Genomic DNA, 19,672 nt, shown 5'->3' with positions numbered 1-19,672 from the left:
TGGGTAATCCTCCTTGCACTGTTTTAGCATTGTGGTCCCTACAAATCAAATAAAAAAATCTACAAAATAAAATAAAAATTAAAGAAAAAATTAAATTTAAATTTTTTATTTGTGAACAGACACAAATTCAATGTCGTGGCATCGAAATTTGGGTTTCCTCTAGGCACGCTTCAGCATCGTGCAGATGTAACACTTCCTTATTGTGCGATGGTGGAACTCCAGTATAGGCTTTGAGACGCTGGCCATTGACTTTGAAGATCGTTCCATATGTATTTTTAATGTCAACAGCTCCATGGGGGTAGACATAATGCACCTCAAATGGCCCTGACCATCGAGATTTGAGCTTTCCAGGAAAAAGTTTAAGTCTGGAGTTATAGAGCAAGACTTGTTGGCCCATATGAAAATGCCATGACATCAGTTTCTGGTCATGCCACTTCTTGGTTTTCTCCTTGTAAATCCGAGCATTCTCATATGCTTATGCTCTAAACTCTTCCATTTCATTAAGTTCCAGTAATCTCTGCTCTCCAGCTAGTTGAGCATCAAAATTCAATTGCTTGATGGCCCAATAAGCTCTATGATCAAGTTCAACCGAGAGGTGACAAGCTTTCTTATATACTAGCTTGAAGAGTGACATCCCCAAAGGAGTTTTGAATGTTGTCCTATACACCCAAAGTGCTTCATCCAACTTTGGTGACCAACCCTTATGCCTTGGGTTCACCACTTTCTCTAAAATTTGCTTGATCTCGCGATTGGATATCTCAGTTTGGCCATTTGTCTGCGGATGATACGTCGTGACAATCTTATGTCAAACTCCATATCTCTTCAAGGCCTTGGCAATCAACTTGTTATCAAAATGATTTCCCTCATCACTTATAATAGCACGGGTACTTTAAACCGAGTGAAAATATACTTGTGCAAAAACTTGAGTACGGTCTTGGAGTCATTTCTTGATGTTGCTATTTCCTCCACCCACTTTAACACATAATCCACAGCAAGCAGGATATATAGATTTCCTCCAGAAGATGGGAATGGTCCCATGAAATCGATGCCCCTCATATCAAATAGCTCTATCTCCAAAATATTTTACAGTGGCATCTCATGTCGTCTGGAGATGTTTACAGCCCGCTGGCATCGATCACAAACTTTATAAAATGCTTGGGTATCTCTGAATAGAGTTGGCCAGTAAAAGCCTGATTGCAAGACCTTAGTAGCAGTCCTTGCTCCACCAAAATGGCCTCCATATGGGGCTGAATGACAATGGTACAAAATGTCGCGTTGTTCTTCTTCGGGTACACATCGTCTAATGAGCTGATCGGCACAATGCTTGAATAAATATGGCTCATCCCAAAAATAATGCCTTGCATCACGCTTGAACTTCTTTTTAGCCTAACTATCTAAATCAAAAGGCAAAATTCCAATAACAAGAAAATTAACAAGGTCAGCGTACCACGGGATTGCCGCAGCATATAAAATTTTCTCATCAGGAAATTCCTCTTGAATATCTACAGTGTCATGGCATTCAGAATTATTCTCTAGCCTAGATAAGTGATCAGCAACTTGATTTTCAGTCCCATTTCTATCTACCACCTTTAAGTCGAATTCTTGCAAAAGTAAGATCCACCTAATAAGTCTAGACTTGGCTTCATTTTTGTTCACTAAGTATTTTATAGCCGAATGATCAGTGTGAACAATGACTTTAGTGCCTATTAGGTAAGGTCTAAATTTATCAAAAGCAAATACCACAACAAGTAATTCTTTCTCAGTGGTGGTGTAGTTCAATTGTGCTTCATTTAAAGTGTGACTAGAGTAATAAATAACATGAAATATTTTACCTCGGCGTTGCCCCAAAACATATCATACGACATAATCGCTTGCATCACACATCAGCTCAAATGGCGATGTCCAATCGGGAGGAACTACAATGGGTGTCGAGATCAATTGTCATTTCAGCTCAGTAAGCCGAGGCATAACTCGTCAAACACAAAGGGTTGGTTTTGTTGAAGCAATGTGCACAAGGGCTTAGAAATCTTGGAGAATTCTTTGATAAACCTTCTATAGAATCCAGCATGTCCAAGAAAACTTCTTATACCCTTAACCGAAGTTGGTGGTGGCAACTTTTAAATCACGTCAATCTTCGCCTTGTCCACCTCAATACCCTTGTGAGAAATTTTGTGGCCTAATACAATGCCTTCAGTCACCATGAAGTGACATTTTTCCCAATTTAAGACCAACTCAGCCTCTTCGCATCTTTTGAGAACTTTTGCTAAATTGTCGAGGCATCGTTCAAAATCGTCCCCACAAACAGAAAAGTCTTCCATGAAAATCTCCAGAAAATCCTCAACCATGTCTTAAAATATAGCTTGTATACAACACTAAAAGGTTATCGGGGCATTACAGAGTCCAAAAGGCATCATTCTAAAGGCAAAAGTGTCATAGGGACAAGTAAATGTGGTCTTTTCTTGGTCCTCTGGTGCGATGGAAATTTGATTGTACCCCGAGTACCCATCCAAAAAACAATAGAATGCTTTTCCGACCAATCGATCCAACATTTGGTCGATGAAAGGTAGAGGAAAATGGTCATTCTTTGTAGCTTTGTTAAGTTTTCGATAGTCCATGCATATCCTCCATCCGGTAACAGTACGAGTGGGTAATAGCTCATTCTCCTCATTAGTAACCACATTTATGCCTCCTTTCTTCGGAACACATTGGACATGGCTCACATATGAGCTATTGGAGATAGGGTAAATCACTCCAGCATCAAGCCATTTCAGAATTTCTTTCATCACTACTTTCTTTATAACGGGGTTGAGTCTCCTTTGTGGTTCGATTGAATTGTCGTGGCAATATTCAAGCAGAATTTTGTGCATTCATATCGTGGGACTAATGTCTTTCAAGTCGGTCATCGTCCAACCAATTGTTTTCTTATGCTGTATCAAAACACTTAACAAACTTTTCCCTTGATTAGCAATAAGGTTGCGGAAATAATCACTGGTAAAGTTTCATCGCTACCTAAGTAAGCATATTTAAGATACCCTGGCAAAGTCTTAAGCTCTAAAGTAGGTGCATACAATAATGAAGGCTTAGGAGGAATAAATTCATCAAAATTCAGAGGTTTAAAATTCATACCTAATCTAACTTGTAGTAAGCTAGATTGCTCCTCCAAAATTGAAAAGTTGTCGGACTCCATTAAGTTTTCATCATCCACCCAATAATCATTTTCTTCTAGCTGAATGAAATTGTTCTGGCAAAGCTCTTCAGTCTCTTCTTCAATCACTGAGTTCAATTCAGAAATGCCTTGGCATTCTTCAGTGTCATCGGCATATTTGAGTGTTCGAAACATGTTGGCAGTCACACACTAATCGCCACTCTCATGGTGAGTTCACCTTTTTCACATTCTATCAGTATACGTCCAGTGGCTAGGAAAGGTCTTCCCAGAATAATAGGTGCCTTGGCATCAACTTCGCAGTCCAGAATTAAGAAGTCGACTAGAAACACAAACTTATCCACTCTTACTATGACATACTCAACTCTCCCTTCAGGTTTCACATGGGATCTGTGGGCAACTTGTAAAATAACCGAGGTGGGTCTTGCATCTCCTATGCCAAGCTTCAAGAATATCGATTTCGGTATTAAATTGACACTTGAACCAAGATCACACAGTGCATTTCCAATGAAATCAACTCCAATAGAACAAGGAATAATGAAGCTGCACGGATCATTTTGCTTTGGCAGAAACTTACTCAATGAAGAACAAAATTGTGTTGTCGTGGCAACAGTCTCTACTTTCCTCTTCTTGGTACAGATTTCCTTCAGAAATTTGGTATACATCGACATATGTTCAATAGCTTCCAAGAGAGGTACATTGATATGGAGCTGATCAAGAATGTCCACGAACTTTTTGAACTAAACTTCATCACTATGCTTCTTCAATCTTTGCAGGAAGGGTGATGGAGGTCTAGCTTTCTTAACTGCAGTAGTAGGAATTGCTTTTGCCTTGGCATCAGAATCTGGTTCCATAGTTGAATCCTCCTCCTTGATATTCTCATTAATGCTATCATCATGTAACTCAACTTCACCACTTTCAGTAGTAAGAGTAGAATCTTTATGTTGGGCCCCATTAGCCTTGACTTGTTGATTGATTTGTGTTCCACTCCTAAGAGTTAACACATTGCAATGCTCCTTTCCATGCCCTTTAGTGACTTCAGTATCACTTGGAAATCGTCCTTACTGACGCTCTTGCAATGCCGTAGCAATCTGACCAACTTGACCTTCCAAAGCTCTCAGATACGAGCTATGGCTTTGAAGTAAGGCGCCTTGACTATGAAGTAAAGCTCCTTGATTCTTAATTGAAGTAGAATGGTCTTGTAGCATTGTCTTCTTAGTATATATGAACTCTTGAATTGTAGCTTCCAATTAACTCATGCTCACTGAAGATGAAGCTCCTTTGTTGGCATTATGACATGGCATAGCCTTTTGGTAACCTTGAGGCTCATTGTGATTCTGCTGCCGAGTAGGTTGACTAGCATTGTAGGCTCCTTGATTTCCCTATGAGAAATTGGGATGATGACGCCATCCAGCATTATAAGTATTAGAGTAAGGATTGTTGTTGCCTCGAATGTAATTGCCTACAAAATTGATTGACTCATGGTTGGTCGGGCATTCGTTCTCATGATGATTGCCTTGGAATAAAAGACATGCCAAACTAATTGCTTTCACTTCCTTTACCTCAGTAGAACGTTGTAACTTTTTCAGCATATTGGTGATAGTTGAGAGTTAAGCGGACACCGAATCTTTAGTATCTAACTCAAATGCTCCAGGTGCTCTCCTCCCACTCCCAAGTCTTGAGGAATGAAACTGATAATCGTTGTTAGGAATTCTGTCCAAGATAGCAAATGCCTCAGTAGGTGATTTATCCAGTAATGTCCCATTTAACGAGGCATCCAGTAACATCCTCGTGGGGTACATTGACTCCATTATAGAACATGACTACTTGAGTCCAATCATGAAAACCATGATTTGAACACTTCCGAAGCAAACTCTTGTAACGATCCCAATAAACTCTTGTAACGATCCCAACACTCATACATGGATTCATCGTTGCCCTGGAGAAAAGATGTTATATCATTCATTAGCTGTGTATTCATGTTTGGTGGGTTGTACCTTAATAAGAAAATCTTTCAAAGATCAGCCCACGATCCTATCGAACCAGAAGGTACACCACTCAACCAAGCCCTTGCTCGGTCATGCAATGAATACGAAAATAGCTTTAATTTCAGAACATCCTCATGCACTCCTTTTTGGCAAAAATAATCACAAACTTCCAGAAAATTTCAAATGTGTTGCCTGGAATCTTCATTTGGAATACCCCCAAACTACCCAATAGAATTCAACATGTTGAACATGACTGGTTTCAGCTCGAAATGTGTAGCTTGAATTTCGGGTTCCACAATTCCAGGATTCAGATCATCCAACATCGGATTTACGTAATCACGAATAACACGTGCCCTACCAACATGTTCAGCATTGTCTAATGCCGCGACATTCTGATTTCCGTCATCCTGACCAATGCCTTGGTTTCCAATCTGATACATATTTCCTCTAGCGCTTTGAGCACGTCTCCTTTTTCTAAAGAGTCTTTCAATCTCAGGTTCTATCGGTTCCAAAGGCTCTTCAGAATGTCTTCTAGACATACACTAAATAAACCTGGAAAAAAATAAAACAAAAATATAAAGTAAACTATACAAAAATAAAAATGCAAAATAAAATGCTCTGGCAAAACTAAATAACTTCAGGCTGCCAATCCCCGGCAACGGCGCCGAAAACTTGTTGCGTGTTGTGAGTACTATAAAATTATACGCAAATAATGTGCAGGTATACACAATCGCTCAAGTAATACAGTGATGAGTGAGTATCGTTTCCACAGGGATTGGGTGAAATTACAAAAGTCTAACCAAAGCAAAGCACTAATCTATCTATGTATAGTTAGTCTTAATATATACAAATGTCACAGCAAATGAAAATGTGTATGTTGATGGAGATTTATTGATGGTCTTATAGTATAGTGAATGGAAATGCAGTGGTAAGGTAATATGTTTAGTGTTGAAAAGGGTGTAATGTCGAGGCAATAAGAAATGGTAAAAATAGTAAATAAATAACAAATAAAAATGATAAGAATATAATCCTCACGTGACAAGCTTCCAATGGAATGAATGGTTGGGATTGATTCAAGAATGCTAAACTTATCTCTCAGGTGGATTTAAGCTATATAATCTTTACTTGCTCGACAGGGCTTTCCTAAAGTGTTCTCAAAGGAACCTAACAAAATAAGATGCCAAGGCATCTGCTCTTACTCAACAATGTTACCTAGTCTCTCTCGAGATCTAAGGGATTAGGTTATAGTATTCCTAGGCCGGCTCAAAGCCCCTTGAAAATACTATATCCCATTGCTTATGAGGATCTTGTCTTACGTTTCTCTCGAATACTTACAAGTATTTTTAGCTTAGGTTTCTCTCGAACACCTAACCTTCATCTAGGAAATGGACACTCTCATGCCTCTTATAAGCCTAGATGGTGAAGCATTCATAAGCAAAGCAAATAAAGAACTAAAATAAACTTAAATATACTATTAAAATAAAGTTTAAACATTCATTAAACCAATCACCACCAAATAAGTTAGTTCATGGTGGGGTTCGAAATATCCATAGAAAAATCCATAAAATATTCATTCCAATAACCCACAAATAAAATAAATATAATAGCAGCAAAGGGATGTGAGAAAAAGCCTTCGACGCACGCAACTAGAGGTCTCCTCGGTCACCACAAACCACTTTAGCTCGCTAGCTTCTATCGGCACCTAGCTCGCCACTCCTTGAAGCTTTATTAATGGAGGAAAACCCCAATAAAGAAAAAGAGAAAAGAAAAATAAAAATCTGATTTTTCTGCTCTGAGTATATGTGTGCCTCCTCTTTTTTCCTTCTCTCCCTTGAGGTGTCACATATAATAAAAATTATTTAGGGGTAATGATGAGGTTGTTGGGTGCAAAATACCCCTCATACCCCTAGAATCACACCATAAGCATGAACTTTATCCTCCAGGTGGTAGTGGTCCTCTGACAGGTGGTTACAACAATTATTTCACGTGCAGCGCCAGCTGTATATTTTTTCGTTTTCTGTGCCAGAAATGCCAAGGCATTTCAATCTGCTTCAGCAACGTTTGATGTTGCGACATCACTTCCCAAAGAATCCTTTTGCTTGTTATTCTCTGCACACTACAGACAAACTGCACCTTTTCCTCAAACAGCACCATTAAGAAATAAAATATCACTACCACCACAAATGCAACTATATGCAACTACATGATCCTAAAATGACTAAAATGGGCTTTTAAACAAAATATAACTCAAGTGAAAAAGGCCTTAAAAGTAGCATTTTTAGGAAGTTAACACTTCCCGTTGTGGCACTCACCTCTGCAGTGGCCACAAAGCTTTGGCAGACATTGCTCTCCTTCATAATTTTGGATTTGGCAACCATTCTTCAGAAATTTTGGTGGCCAATAAGCATCGTTTGTGAGATACTTAAACTCATAGTTTTATATGTTGCGTATTATATGCATGCTATAACTATTATCATCATACGAGTATGGGTCAACATTAACATGCATACATGTAGCAACAACGTGAGAACTTGAATATTTGAAAGCTTGAAATCTTCCACAATCAAACCATCTTCTATACATATTATCGGTGTATGTGGAAGAATTACCACCCTTATGTGGTTAAACAAGTGCTTGGACATCATAATCAGAATCAAGCCTAGCGAAATTATGGACAAACATTGATGTTGCATGTGTTTGATTTTTGTTCATTGCCTTTTCCAAATCTGGAGCCCAATTTCTGCTATCGTTGATCATTGCCTCTATTTGTGAACCTTTATCCGCCCAAACTTTATCAAATTCATTAATTTGTCTATATTTTGAGGACAAAGAGCAACATTACAATCCCCTCAAGAATTATACCCCAAATTCTTGAGAATACTCTCTCCCAAAGCACAAAAATTACAAATTCGCAAACTTTACGCACAAGGTAGATTGTTTGCACAATTCTAGAACAAGAAAAGAACACTCAAAAATGAATACAATTGAGCACAAAGTGTGTTCTTGAAAGCAAAATGAATATTGAATGGAAATAGGCTTGGTTTGCACAAACTTGATGTTTGAAGCCTTCTCTCTTGATTCTTTCTCAATTCTTGTTGATTAATGGCTTCAGAACTTGTTTAAATACACCTTGGATCACTTATGAACCTTGGGGATCATTGGTGAAGTCAATAGAGCTGTTATGGTATAATTATCATTTAAAAAATATGTTGGGAGACTAAGTGTATCGGAACACTATCAAAGGGTATCGGTACACTATCAAAGGGTATCGATACACTCAGTGTAAAATTCAAATATTTCAACTGTTATTTGACCAAGTGTATCGGTACATTACAAGTGTATTGGTACACTAATTGCATTCGATGTTTTTCGAAGCCTGGAGTGTATCAGTACACTAATTACATTTGAAATATGGGTGTATCGTTACATACAAGAGTGTATCGGTACATCCCTTTATAAAACTTATTTTTGGCTCGAGTAAGGTTCGAAATACTTTGTAAAAATTGTTTCAAAAATATTTTAAGATTAAAACACAATTTTACACATAAGTAAGGATTAAAATTGACATTTTAAACCTTAGAGCAATGTTTTTGATATTCGAATAATTTAATCGAATATATGATTTTGAGTTGAACAAAATCTTAAAATTCAATAGTCCTTTATATGTTATATCGAAACATCAAAATGTTTTCAACAATCTCCCCCTTTTTGATATAACAAAACATTTTAGTAATTTTAAGATTTTCTTTTTGTAAATCATTTTTGATTTAAAAAAAAATTAAAAAAAAAATATTCTCCCTTAATTTATTCTCCCCTTTTTGTTAAATTAGAAAGACACTATAAAATGTTTAAACAAGTTTATAAAAAAAAATATCCAGTTGATTTAGGTAGATATAACTTAAGATGCTAAGATCACAATCAAGAGAATTGTTAGCCATTAGTCCATAAACAATATTCATAAACAAAGTGTAATGGTAATTGGTCATAATTTAACTAAGATATAAATGATGCAGAAATCAATATAAACATGAAGTTCAAATTAAACATTCAAACCATTCAAACAAACATATCCAAAATCCAAAACACACAAATCCAAAACATTCAAAATGTTTTAATAACAAGTTCAAATTCAACCTATTAAAACTAAGCAAGATTAGGTTTAATCATCCATCGGTGGATCAGGAAGAGGAAAATGGGCTCGTAGAGCTGCCATTTCGAGTGTGAGCGCATTGAGTCTTTCGTTCATTGCTTCATGGTTAGCTCGCATCTCCCGTTGTTCTCCAATTGTTGAGCCCCCATAGCGGTTAAGTGGGACTCTATGGATGCAAACCTCATGTCAAACATCTCCATAAACGATAGAAAATATGGAGACATTTGACTATCTTGCTCGGCTGGCGCGTCCTTGGGTAGGTGATAAGTGCAATTTAGTTAATATTTTACTTTTAAATTACTCCTTAATCATTGATTTTTGTGGCTTATTTGTTCATTTTAATTCATTTTCTGTACATGATGTAAGATTCTGAAATTGCACAAAAAGGACACAATTCTGCAGTTTTTTTAAATTTTCGGAATCGAAGCTAACTAGAATTCAGATTTGAATTAAACTCAAGTTTAGGATAATATTTTAAACAATATATTTTATCTTTGTATTTTAGTTTAAATAGGTTTTAGTATTTTAATTAAGTTTTAGGATATTATTTTTATATTTTATCTTTGTTTTAGGTATTTAAGTTTAAATAGGTTTTAGTATTATAATTAAGATTTAGAATATTATATTATTTTTTAGGTATTTTAGTTTAAATAGTTTTAAGTGTTTTAATTAGGATTTAAGATGTTTTAGCTTTTTTTAAGGAATTTGAAGGCTATAAATACCCTTTAAGGGTGAGCCTAAAAACATATCTCTCTCATTTGAGAATAAAATCTTCTTTTTCTCTCTAGTTTTCTCTCAATTTTTCGCATACTTTTCTATTATGCTAAGTATGACTTTGATCATGCTTAGCTAATTTTCTTTCAAGCCGAAGGCTAAAGCGAAGGCTCAATTCCAAACGTGATAATTGTAAGGTACTTAAATCGCTTCGGGTTTTCTCTCTGTTTTCTGAGCTTACTTTTCAAATCAAAACGATTTTGACATTGGTTCGGATATTGTTATGGTTAACGTTTGAGGAAATATTTGCTTATTGAAGCATATTCAACTTCCCGAGAACACACTTAACAAAGTTGTTGCTAAGAGGAAACTGAGATCGGAATCAGTTATTGTTGAAACAACGCAATCCGAGCTGGTAGCGAAGAATTGTTCTTGTAGTAACCGACGTGAATCTTGAAGTAAAAATCAGTTTCATGATCTGAGGAATTTGAGACAAAGCTGAAGTCTGAGGCTACTTTCACAATAAGTTTCTCTTTATCTCAATCTCTTTAATTTGTTTATTTAATTATTTTTCTTTTATTTAATTCTAATTTTTATTTTAAAACCCTTTTTAAAAATCCCCCTTTTTTATATGTATTATTATATTATTTTCATTTTTTATTTATTTTATTTTAATATATCTTTTCAACTTTATCTGGAATTATATATTCTTATAAAATCAAGAAAGAGTTTTATTAAATCAGAAACACCACATCCTCTGTGGATCGACCATGCTTCTCTATACTACATTTTCCTTTTTATTTATTAAGAAGCCAGGAATTATTTTGATAGCAATACGACGATGATCAAATTGGCGCCGTTTATGGGGACTAACGGCCAGTACTGATTTATTTTTCTAGTTTTTGATTTATGACCAGAAGGAACCCAGGTGAATTAGCAGATCTAGATCCGGAGACAAACTCTGAAGCAGACGCATACAACAAAGATCAAATCCTGATGGAAAAAGAAGAACAAATGATCCGAAAGCTAGCCACAGCTCATGTAACTCAGACGCTATTACGCATTAATTTTCCTAGTGGCGGGACTCCGTTTCAATTAAAGATGGGACTCATTCATCTTCTTCCCACTTTCCATGGCTTTCCCACTGAAGATCTGCACAAACACTTGTTAGAATTCAACATGGTTTGCATTAGCATGAAACCATAGGGAGTTACTGAGGATCAAATTAAATTGAGATCTTTCTCTTTCTCTTTAGCCGATTTGGCTAAAGATTGGTTATTTTATTTACCTCCAAATTCAGTTAATTCATGGGCTTACATGAATCGAATTTTTCTTGACAGGTTCTTTCCAGTGGCTAAAGCAAGCGAGTTGCAAAGGATTATTCTTTCCATTCAGCAAAATAGCGAAGAAAGTCTTTATAACTATTGGGAGCGATTTAAAAAACTTTGTGCACATTGTCGGCAACACGGATTAAGTGAACAAACGTTACTTCAATACTTTTATGAAGGTCTTTTGCCAATGGAAATGAAAATGGTGGATGCCGCTAGTGTAGGAGCATTAGTCAACATGACCCTAACAACAACAAATGAATTAATTTCAACCATGGCAGCCAACTCTCAACAGTTTTCAAGTGAACCCAATCGACGGGTTCACGAGATAAGTACTTTTTCCCTTGAGAATAAGTTAGACAAATTAACTGAAGTAGTTAATTCACTTGTTACAGGAAAATCTGGAGCAACAAGAGCATGTGGGATATGCACAAAGCTAGACCATTCGACGGATTACTGCCCGCTAATACAAGAAGGATGCAATGCAGAAATCAATGCCATAGGGAACTTTCTAGGTCCTCCACAAAGACAATACAACCCATACAGTAATACTTACAATCCATGATGGCGAGACCACCCAAACTTCAGCTATGTAGCAAATCAAAGACCAACTTATCAACCAAAGCCTCCTCCTCAACATCAAACATAAAATTCATCATTGGAGGAACTCATAGGAAAGTTAGGAATTTTATAAGAAAATATGATTGCATCCCAGAAAAATTTCCACAGCCGAACCGAAACACATCTTTAAGAGTTAGATAACTAAGTAAGCCGATTAGCTCAAACAATGGGAAAATTAGAATCACAAGGAAGACTACCTTCTTAAACGGAGTTAAATCCGAGAGAGAATGTTAGTGCCATCACACTCAGAAGTGGAAAAGTTATCTCACCCGAAGTTTCAGTAGAAAAAGACGCAAATCAAGAAAGAGTTTTATCAAATCAGAAACACCACAGTCCCTGTGGATCGACCTTGCTTCTCTATACTACATTTTCCTTTTTATTTATTAAGAAGCCATGAATTATTTTGATAGCAATACGACGGTTATCATTAAGTTAGCGTGATCGTCGACATCCTGTAGAAGTTCATCTAGCTCTGGATCATCAGTCGGTACCAATGCAGCTCGTGAAGAGCTAGCACCCGATGTTTTCTAGGTTGATCGAACCCATTGATCTTTATCCCCGGACCATCCTGACTTTTTCAAGGTTTTGAGATTTATTTGGCTATTAAGGGGAATGTCTACATCAAGTTGGACCCTAAGCTTGGATTTGATAAAGAAATTACTAAGAAGACAATCGTAAACTAAGGTTTTGACATGTTTGGAGGGAATATTGTTTACGGTTTCAACTAGTTCAGCAAAAATGATTTGTGGTAGATTTATTTTCTTTTTATTCTGGATACAATGTTTCCACCAAAGGTCAAGTACTCTAAGAGTAGAATACCTACCTCTGGATGGTTTAAACCACCAAGAGATGATCAAGTGAAGAAAACGATCATGGTGATCTACCAAAGTACTCGCACTAGCCTTGGCTCTATAAGGAGCATTCACAATTTCTCTCTCGTTATCTAAGCCCTCATTATTTAGACCAAAAGTGTTCGTGATTGAGTCAGAGTCAATATAAACATGTTGGCCTAATAGATAACACCGAAAACCTATAGTGGCAGTTTGAGACTCGTTTTCAACACAAATCGCATTAGAATAGAAAATGCGGACGAGTTGGTGATAAACGACAGGTTGAAGCTAAAAGGTTTATCAAATTTCTAAGTTTTGAGGGTAGAAATATATTTAATTTTCATATTGATCATTTCTTGGATAGAAGGGATACGTTCTTCCCGGATGTTATATGACTCGAATAGGTCAACAAACCTAGTGTAGAGATTTTCTCGACGGCCAGGTTCATTACAATGAGAATTTCGGATAGTCATTTCAGGCTCATCCGGGTTAGGATTTGGATTATGAGGTGGAATAGGTCGGTTTGGAGGTTGGTTTAATCGACTAGACGAAGTCCTAGGTCTTTTGGAATGAGACATGGTGTTAAATCGGAATGGATAAGAATACCTGCAATTTGAAAACACATGTATGCAATAATATCAATCCCAAAACTCAATATGAGTCATCAATATTCAAGGTTCTCTAAAAATAACCTAATGGGCAATTTTGAAAACTATTTGAAAATTTGTTTTGAAAAATCATTATATGTATAGTTTTCATAATTAAATCAAAAGCAACAATTTTAAATCAAATTTTGAAAATTAAAAAAATTTGAAAAATATTGTGTTTTTGATGAAATTAGTTGTAGATTCTAGTTTAAAATCATAATATAAGCAATGCCTGATATTTATTTCGAACTAGAACTAACTAAAACTAGTCCTAAGTTCAAAATCAATAAAATAGTGGTTTTAGAAAAATTACCTTGAGATTTTCGGATTTGAGTGAGAAGTGATGTTATTTGCATTGATTTAATGATGTTAGCCGACTTGATTTCGTTGAAAAAGAACAAGGAGGTAATTTGAGTGGGAGAGGAAGGGAACGACGTTGAGTGTTATAATTTTGGGGGTTTTGATAAAAATGAAGTTTTTTTTTAGGGATTTTAAGCCAAAACCCGACGGGTATATCAGTACACCTTTTGAGTGTATCGATACACATTCAAGGAATGTATCGGTACAAATTCATAGTGTATCGATATATAACGAGGGTGTATCGATACCTAGGTATGGATACACTTTGCACAAAAATGTCAAAATTTATTTTTAAACACTTAGAATGCTAAATTAATTAGCCCTAGTAGTATTGGCAACTCATATTTTGAAAATTAACTATGTTCAATCAATAAAATCTATCCTTAAAATTTTATTTGAACATATTATTAATTTTTACTATTGATCATAAACTCCTCCTAACTATTAGCATATAATTCATTCAAAAATGTTATTTTTATAAGCATTTTTCAAATTCTTACGAAAAGTGCTAAATTATTTTAAACACTAAGTCAAGGTAGGTTGGTTAAACCTAATTCTCTCCTAAGTGTTCAAAATCTTTCTTTATCTAAAGGTTTTGTAAAAAAGTCAACTATTTGATACAAAGTATCAACAAATTCTAGAACTATATCTCATTTGGTAACATGATCTCTAATAAAATGATGTCTAATTTCAATGTGTTTAGTTTTAGAGTATTAGACGGGATTTTTAGTGAGGTAAATAACACTAGTATTATTACACTTGATATGTATGGTACCAACTTCAATTTCATAATCTAAAAGTTTTTGTTTCATCCATAAAACTTGTGCGCAACAACTATCTGCTGAAATGTATTCCGCTTCAGTGGTAGATAATGCAACATTATTTTGTTTCATTGAAAACCATGAAATCAGCATATTTCCTAAGAATTGAAAAGTATCGGAGGTGCTTTTTCTATCTATTTTGCATCCTCCGTAATCCGCATCAGAGAAGGCAGGCAAGCTAAAGATAGAGTATCTAGGATACCAAAGTCCTAAACTATGAGTATCCTTAAGATATCTAAAGATTCTCTTAATGGCTTGTAGATGTGATTCTTTAGGGCATGATTGAAATCTAGCACATAAGCAAACACTAAACATAATGTTCGGTCTACTTGCGGTTAGATAAAGCAAAGAGCCAATCATAGACCTATAAAGCTTAACATCTGCACATTTACCTCCTTTATCTTTGTCAAGCTTTGTAGATGAGCTCATTAGAGTGGCTTGGGGTTTAAAATTTTCCAATTCAAACTTCTTGAGCATATCCTTGACATACTTTGCTTGATTGATGAAGATGCCATCTTTTGTTTGCTTGATTTGGAACCCCAAGAAAAATGAAAGCTCCCCTATCATGCTCATCTTGAATTCACCTTGCATTAACTTAGAAAATTCTTGGCAAAGAGCATCATTAGTAGAACCAAATATTATATCATCAACATAAATTTGAACTACTAATAAATCTTTACCTTTTCGCTTTAAAAACAACGTAGTGTCAACCTTCCCTTTTGAAAAATATTTTTCTATTAAAAAGTTTGATTTTTCCTCTCAACAACTCCATTTTGTTGAGGGGTTCTAGATGCTGAAAAATTATGGCTAATCCCATTTGAATTACAAAAATCAGTAAATCCAAGATTTTCAAATTCTGTACCAAGATCACTCCTAACACTAGTTATTGAGTAACCTTTTTTGTTTTGGATTACTTTTGAAAATGTGATGAAATTTTCTAATGATTAATCTTTAGTACTTAAGAATAGAACCCAAGTATATCTAGAATAGTCATCTACCAATACAAAGAAATATTGTTTTCCACCCAAGCTAGTAGTCCTAATTGGCCCAAAAAGATCTATATGGATCAATTGTAATACTCTACTAGTTGATACATCATTAATGGATTTAAAGGAAGTTCTTTTATGTTTTCCTTTAGCACAAGCATCACATATTTTGTCTTTATCAAATTTTAGCTTTGACAATTCTCTTACTAAATTTCCTTGAATTAGTCTTTGTAAAACACTCATGCTAGTGTGTCCTAGTCTCCTATGCCATAACCAACTATCATGTTCATCCTTAGCAACTAGGCATAAGTTAGTCATATTTATTTAATCTAAATGCACCATGTATATGTTTCCTATTCTATGACCAACAAGTATAATCTTATTAGATGCAAAGTCAATAACTTTACAATCATTTGATTCAATTAAGACATTGTATCCTTTATCGCATAATTGACTAATACTCAATATATTATACTTTAGCCCATTCACATATAAAACTTTTTCTATTTGTATGGAAGAGGTATTACATATAGTACCTATACCTTCAATGTATCCTTTTAAGTTGTCAACAAGGGTTACTACTCCTCCATTTTTGTTGTTGAGCTCTATAAACTGGCTCTTGTATTCGATCATGTGTCTCGAGCATCCACTATCAAGAAACATGAGTTTGAACTTGTATTTTGTGCCTTGTAGCAATGCTCTTTTTCCTACAAACATAGATTAATTTTTTATTTTTGGTACCCAAATTCTTTTGGGTCCATATTCATTAGTCCCTAAAATTATAGTCCCCTTGGGGTATCCATTTATTTAGGATATCCTTATCTTTAATAGTAATGAGTTCTTTAGAAACCCATATTCTTCTAATAATTTTACCATTAGAGGTTCTTCGGGGACCTCTATGATTGTAGTTTTTAAAGCTTTTTCTAATATAGTTGGATTTTGAATTTTCTCATTTTTCATATTGTTTTGTTTCAACTTTATCAAAAGAAGCTTTAAGATCATCAATTTCTTTTTTATGATCATCGTTGACCCTTGAAAGTAAATTATGCAAATCAGAATTTTTCTTTTCAAAATCTTTGATTTTGATTTGCAATTCATTAATTTTACTTTCAAGATCATTGTTGGTCTTGGATATAAGATTATTTTCATTTTTTTGTTTTGAAATATCTTTCTTGTATTTCGTAAATAATTTCTCATAATCCAAAGCCAACCAGTATATTCCTCTAATAACTCATCAAACGAATAATCTTCTAAATCAAATGAGTTAGAGGTTACATGAGAATCTTCCCCTGTGGCCATTAAGCACAAGTTTAGGACTTCTTGTTCCTCTTCATTGGATGATTCATCATCGCTCCAAGTAGCCATGTGTGCTTTTTGTTTCTTCTTCGAAAGACCATTCTTTTTCAAATTTGGGCAATCATATTTCATATGCCCAGGCTTTTTGCACTCATAGCAGATGATTGGGTCCTTCTCCTTTGGTTCATTTTTGAAGCCTTCATTTCATTTGGATTTTCTTCCTCTGTTGGGCTTCGTTAATTTTTTGAACCGTTTGGCAAATAATGTCATTTCTTCATCATCATCATCATCATCAGAAGAATCACTCTCATCTTTTGTGGATTTGAGAGCAACTCCAACATTTTTCTTTTTCTCTGTCTCCTTTTTTGTCTCATCATTCTTCTCGAGGTCTACCTCATCTTGGATCATCATTTCATATGTGAGGAGAGAACCAATAAGTTCATCGAGAGTTAAAGACTTTAAGTCTTTAGCTTCTCATTTGAAATTATTTCTCCAAACGCTTTGAGACCGTTGACAATCACCGAGAATCGATCTGTCATAGCTTTGATATCTTCATCCGGTTTCATCCTGAAATTTTCATAGCTATGAGTAAGAAGACTGATTTTAGATTCTTTTACCTTGTTGGTTCCTTCATGAGTGACTTGTAGTTTATCACATATCTCCTTGGCGGTTGTACAAGATGAAACTCTCTCGTATTCATCTGGTCCAAGTGCACAGAAAAGAATATGTATAGAATTTGAGTTGAGCTGGAAAATTCTTCAATGCTCCCATGTCACTAGCTTGAATAAAATACCTCATCATATTCTTCCAATAAGCATTGTTAGCTCCATTGAAGAAATGAGGCTTGTTGACAGACAATGACTCAAGAACGAAGTCGAAGTTTGATGTGGAGGTCATTGATGACTTGAATATCGATACAACTCTTCCCGAATTGACTCAAGAGGTGGTGAAACCTTCAAATAAGTGTAGATCTGATACCAATTGTTGAGATAATTGATCGACGAAATAGCCAATAGGGGATGAATTGACAATTAAAATTTTGGTGGAAGCTTTGACAGAAAATTGAAAATATTTGCACAGCAATTTAGAGTGGTTTGACTTTCTCAACAAAGTCTACGTCCACTACCTTAACTATTCACACTAAGGATTTTCCACAAATTCACTAATTTGTCTTTCTTTTGAGGACAAAGAGTAATCTTACAACTCCTTCAAGAATTATACCTCAAATTCTTGAGAACACTCTCTCCCAAAGAGAAAATTACAAATTCGTAAACTTTACGAAAAAACCTCACAAGGTAGATTGTTTGCACAATTCTAGAACAAGAAAAGAATACTCAAAGATGAATACAATTGAGAAAAAAGTGTGTTCTTGAAAGCGAAAATGAGTATTGAATGGAAATAGGCTTGGTTTGCACAAACTTGATGTTTGAAGCTTTCTCTCTTGATTCTTTCTCAATTCTTTTTGATCAATGGCTTCAGAACTTGTTTAAATACACTTTGGATCACTTCTGAACGTTAGGGATCATTGGTGAAGTTAATAGAGCCGTTATGGTGTAATTATCATTTAAAAAAACTGTTGGGAGCGTAAGTGTATCGGTACACTATCAAAGGGTATTGGTACACTCAGTGTAAAATTCAAATATTTTGACTGTTATTTGACCAAGTGTATCGGTACATTACAGGTGTATTGGTACACTAATTGCATTCGATGTTTCTCGAAGCCTGGAGTGTATCGGTACATCGGTTATGTATCGGTACACTAATTACATTCAAAATATGGGTGTATCGGTACATCCCTTTATAAAACTTATTTTTGGCTCGAGTAAGGTTCGAAATACTTTGTAAAAATTGTTTCAAAAATATTTTAAGATTAAAACACAAATTTACACTTAGTAAGGATTAAAATTGATATTTGAAAACTTGGAGTAATGTTTTTGATATTCGAATAATTTAATCGAATATATAATTTTGAGTTGAACAAAATCTTAAAATTCAATAGTCCTTTATTTGTTATATCGAAACATCAAAATATTTTCAACAACATAGTTCCAATTTGTACGTGAACGCCAACAAGAAAAAGTATGGAAAATTGAAGAATTTAATATTACTTTTTGCAAGTCAACTGATTACTAGAATTAGAACATCATAAAGAATAGTCTTATGTTTATGATTTTATTTATTGTTTAAGGTGTGTGTAAGGTTTGTTGCATTTATGTCCTTAGCGTAATGTGTTAATTTTATTGTTTTATCTTCTTAATGTAATGTTTATAGTTCGTCGTTTTTATCTCCTAAATGTAATATTAAAAAAAAATCTATTACAAAATCTATTTCAGTGTCCAATAACATCATTTAATACTTTGAACTAAATAAAACCTCAGTATGGCAGACGAAACTCGTTATCTCGGCGTGAAGAGTTCTTTTTTTATAGAAAAAATAAAAAATATTTATCTTATCTTATATTTTATAATATAACACGCTTAAATATTAATATACATATTTTATCTGATATATTATTAATTTAGAACATTGATGGAGATATCGAGAGGAAACCCTAAGGAAGAACAGGAGATCTTGACCCCTACAACATTACTGGGGAAAGACCACAAGAAAACGCAACACATATAGGAGCGCCACCCATCCTAGAGCGACCTGGATCACCATTATCGGCGGAAGATCAACAAATTGCCAAAAAAGTTAAAAAAGATGCTAAGCCACTAGATGATTCCAGCATACAAACAGAAGCTGCAGACATGGAAACAGAAGGAAAC

Source organism: Hibiscus syriacus, unplaced genomic scaffold, assembly GCF_006381635.1.
Source record: "Hibiscus syriacus cultivar Baekdansim isolate YM2019G1 unplaced genomic scaffold, ASM638163v2 tig00110013_pilon, whole genome shotgun sequence".
In the NCBI taxonomy this organism is placed as follows: domain Eukaryota; kingdom Viridiplantae; phylum Streptophyta; class Magnoliopsida; order Malvales; family Malvaceae; genus Hibiscus; species Hibiscus syriacus.
This window is presented reverse-complemented; position numbering follows the sequence as displayed.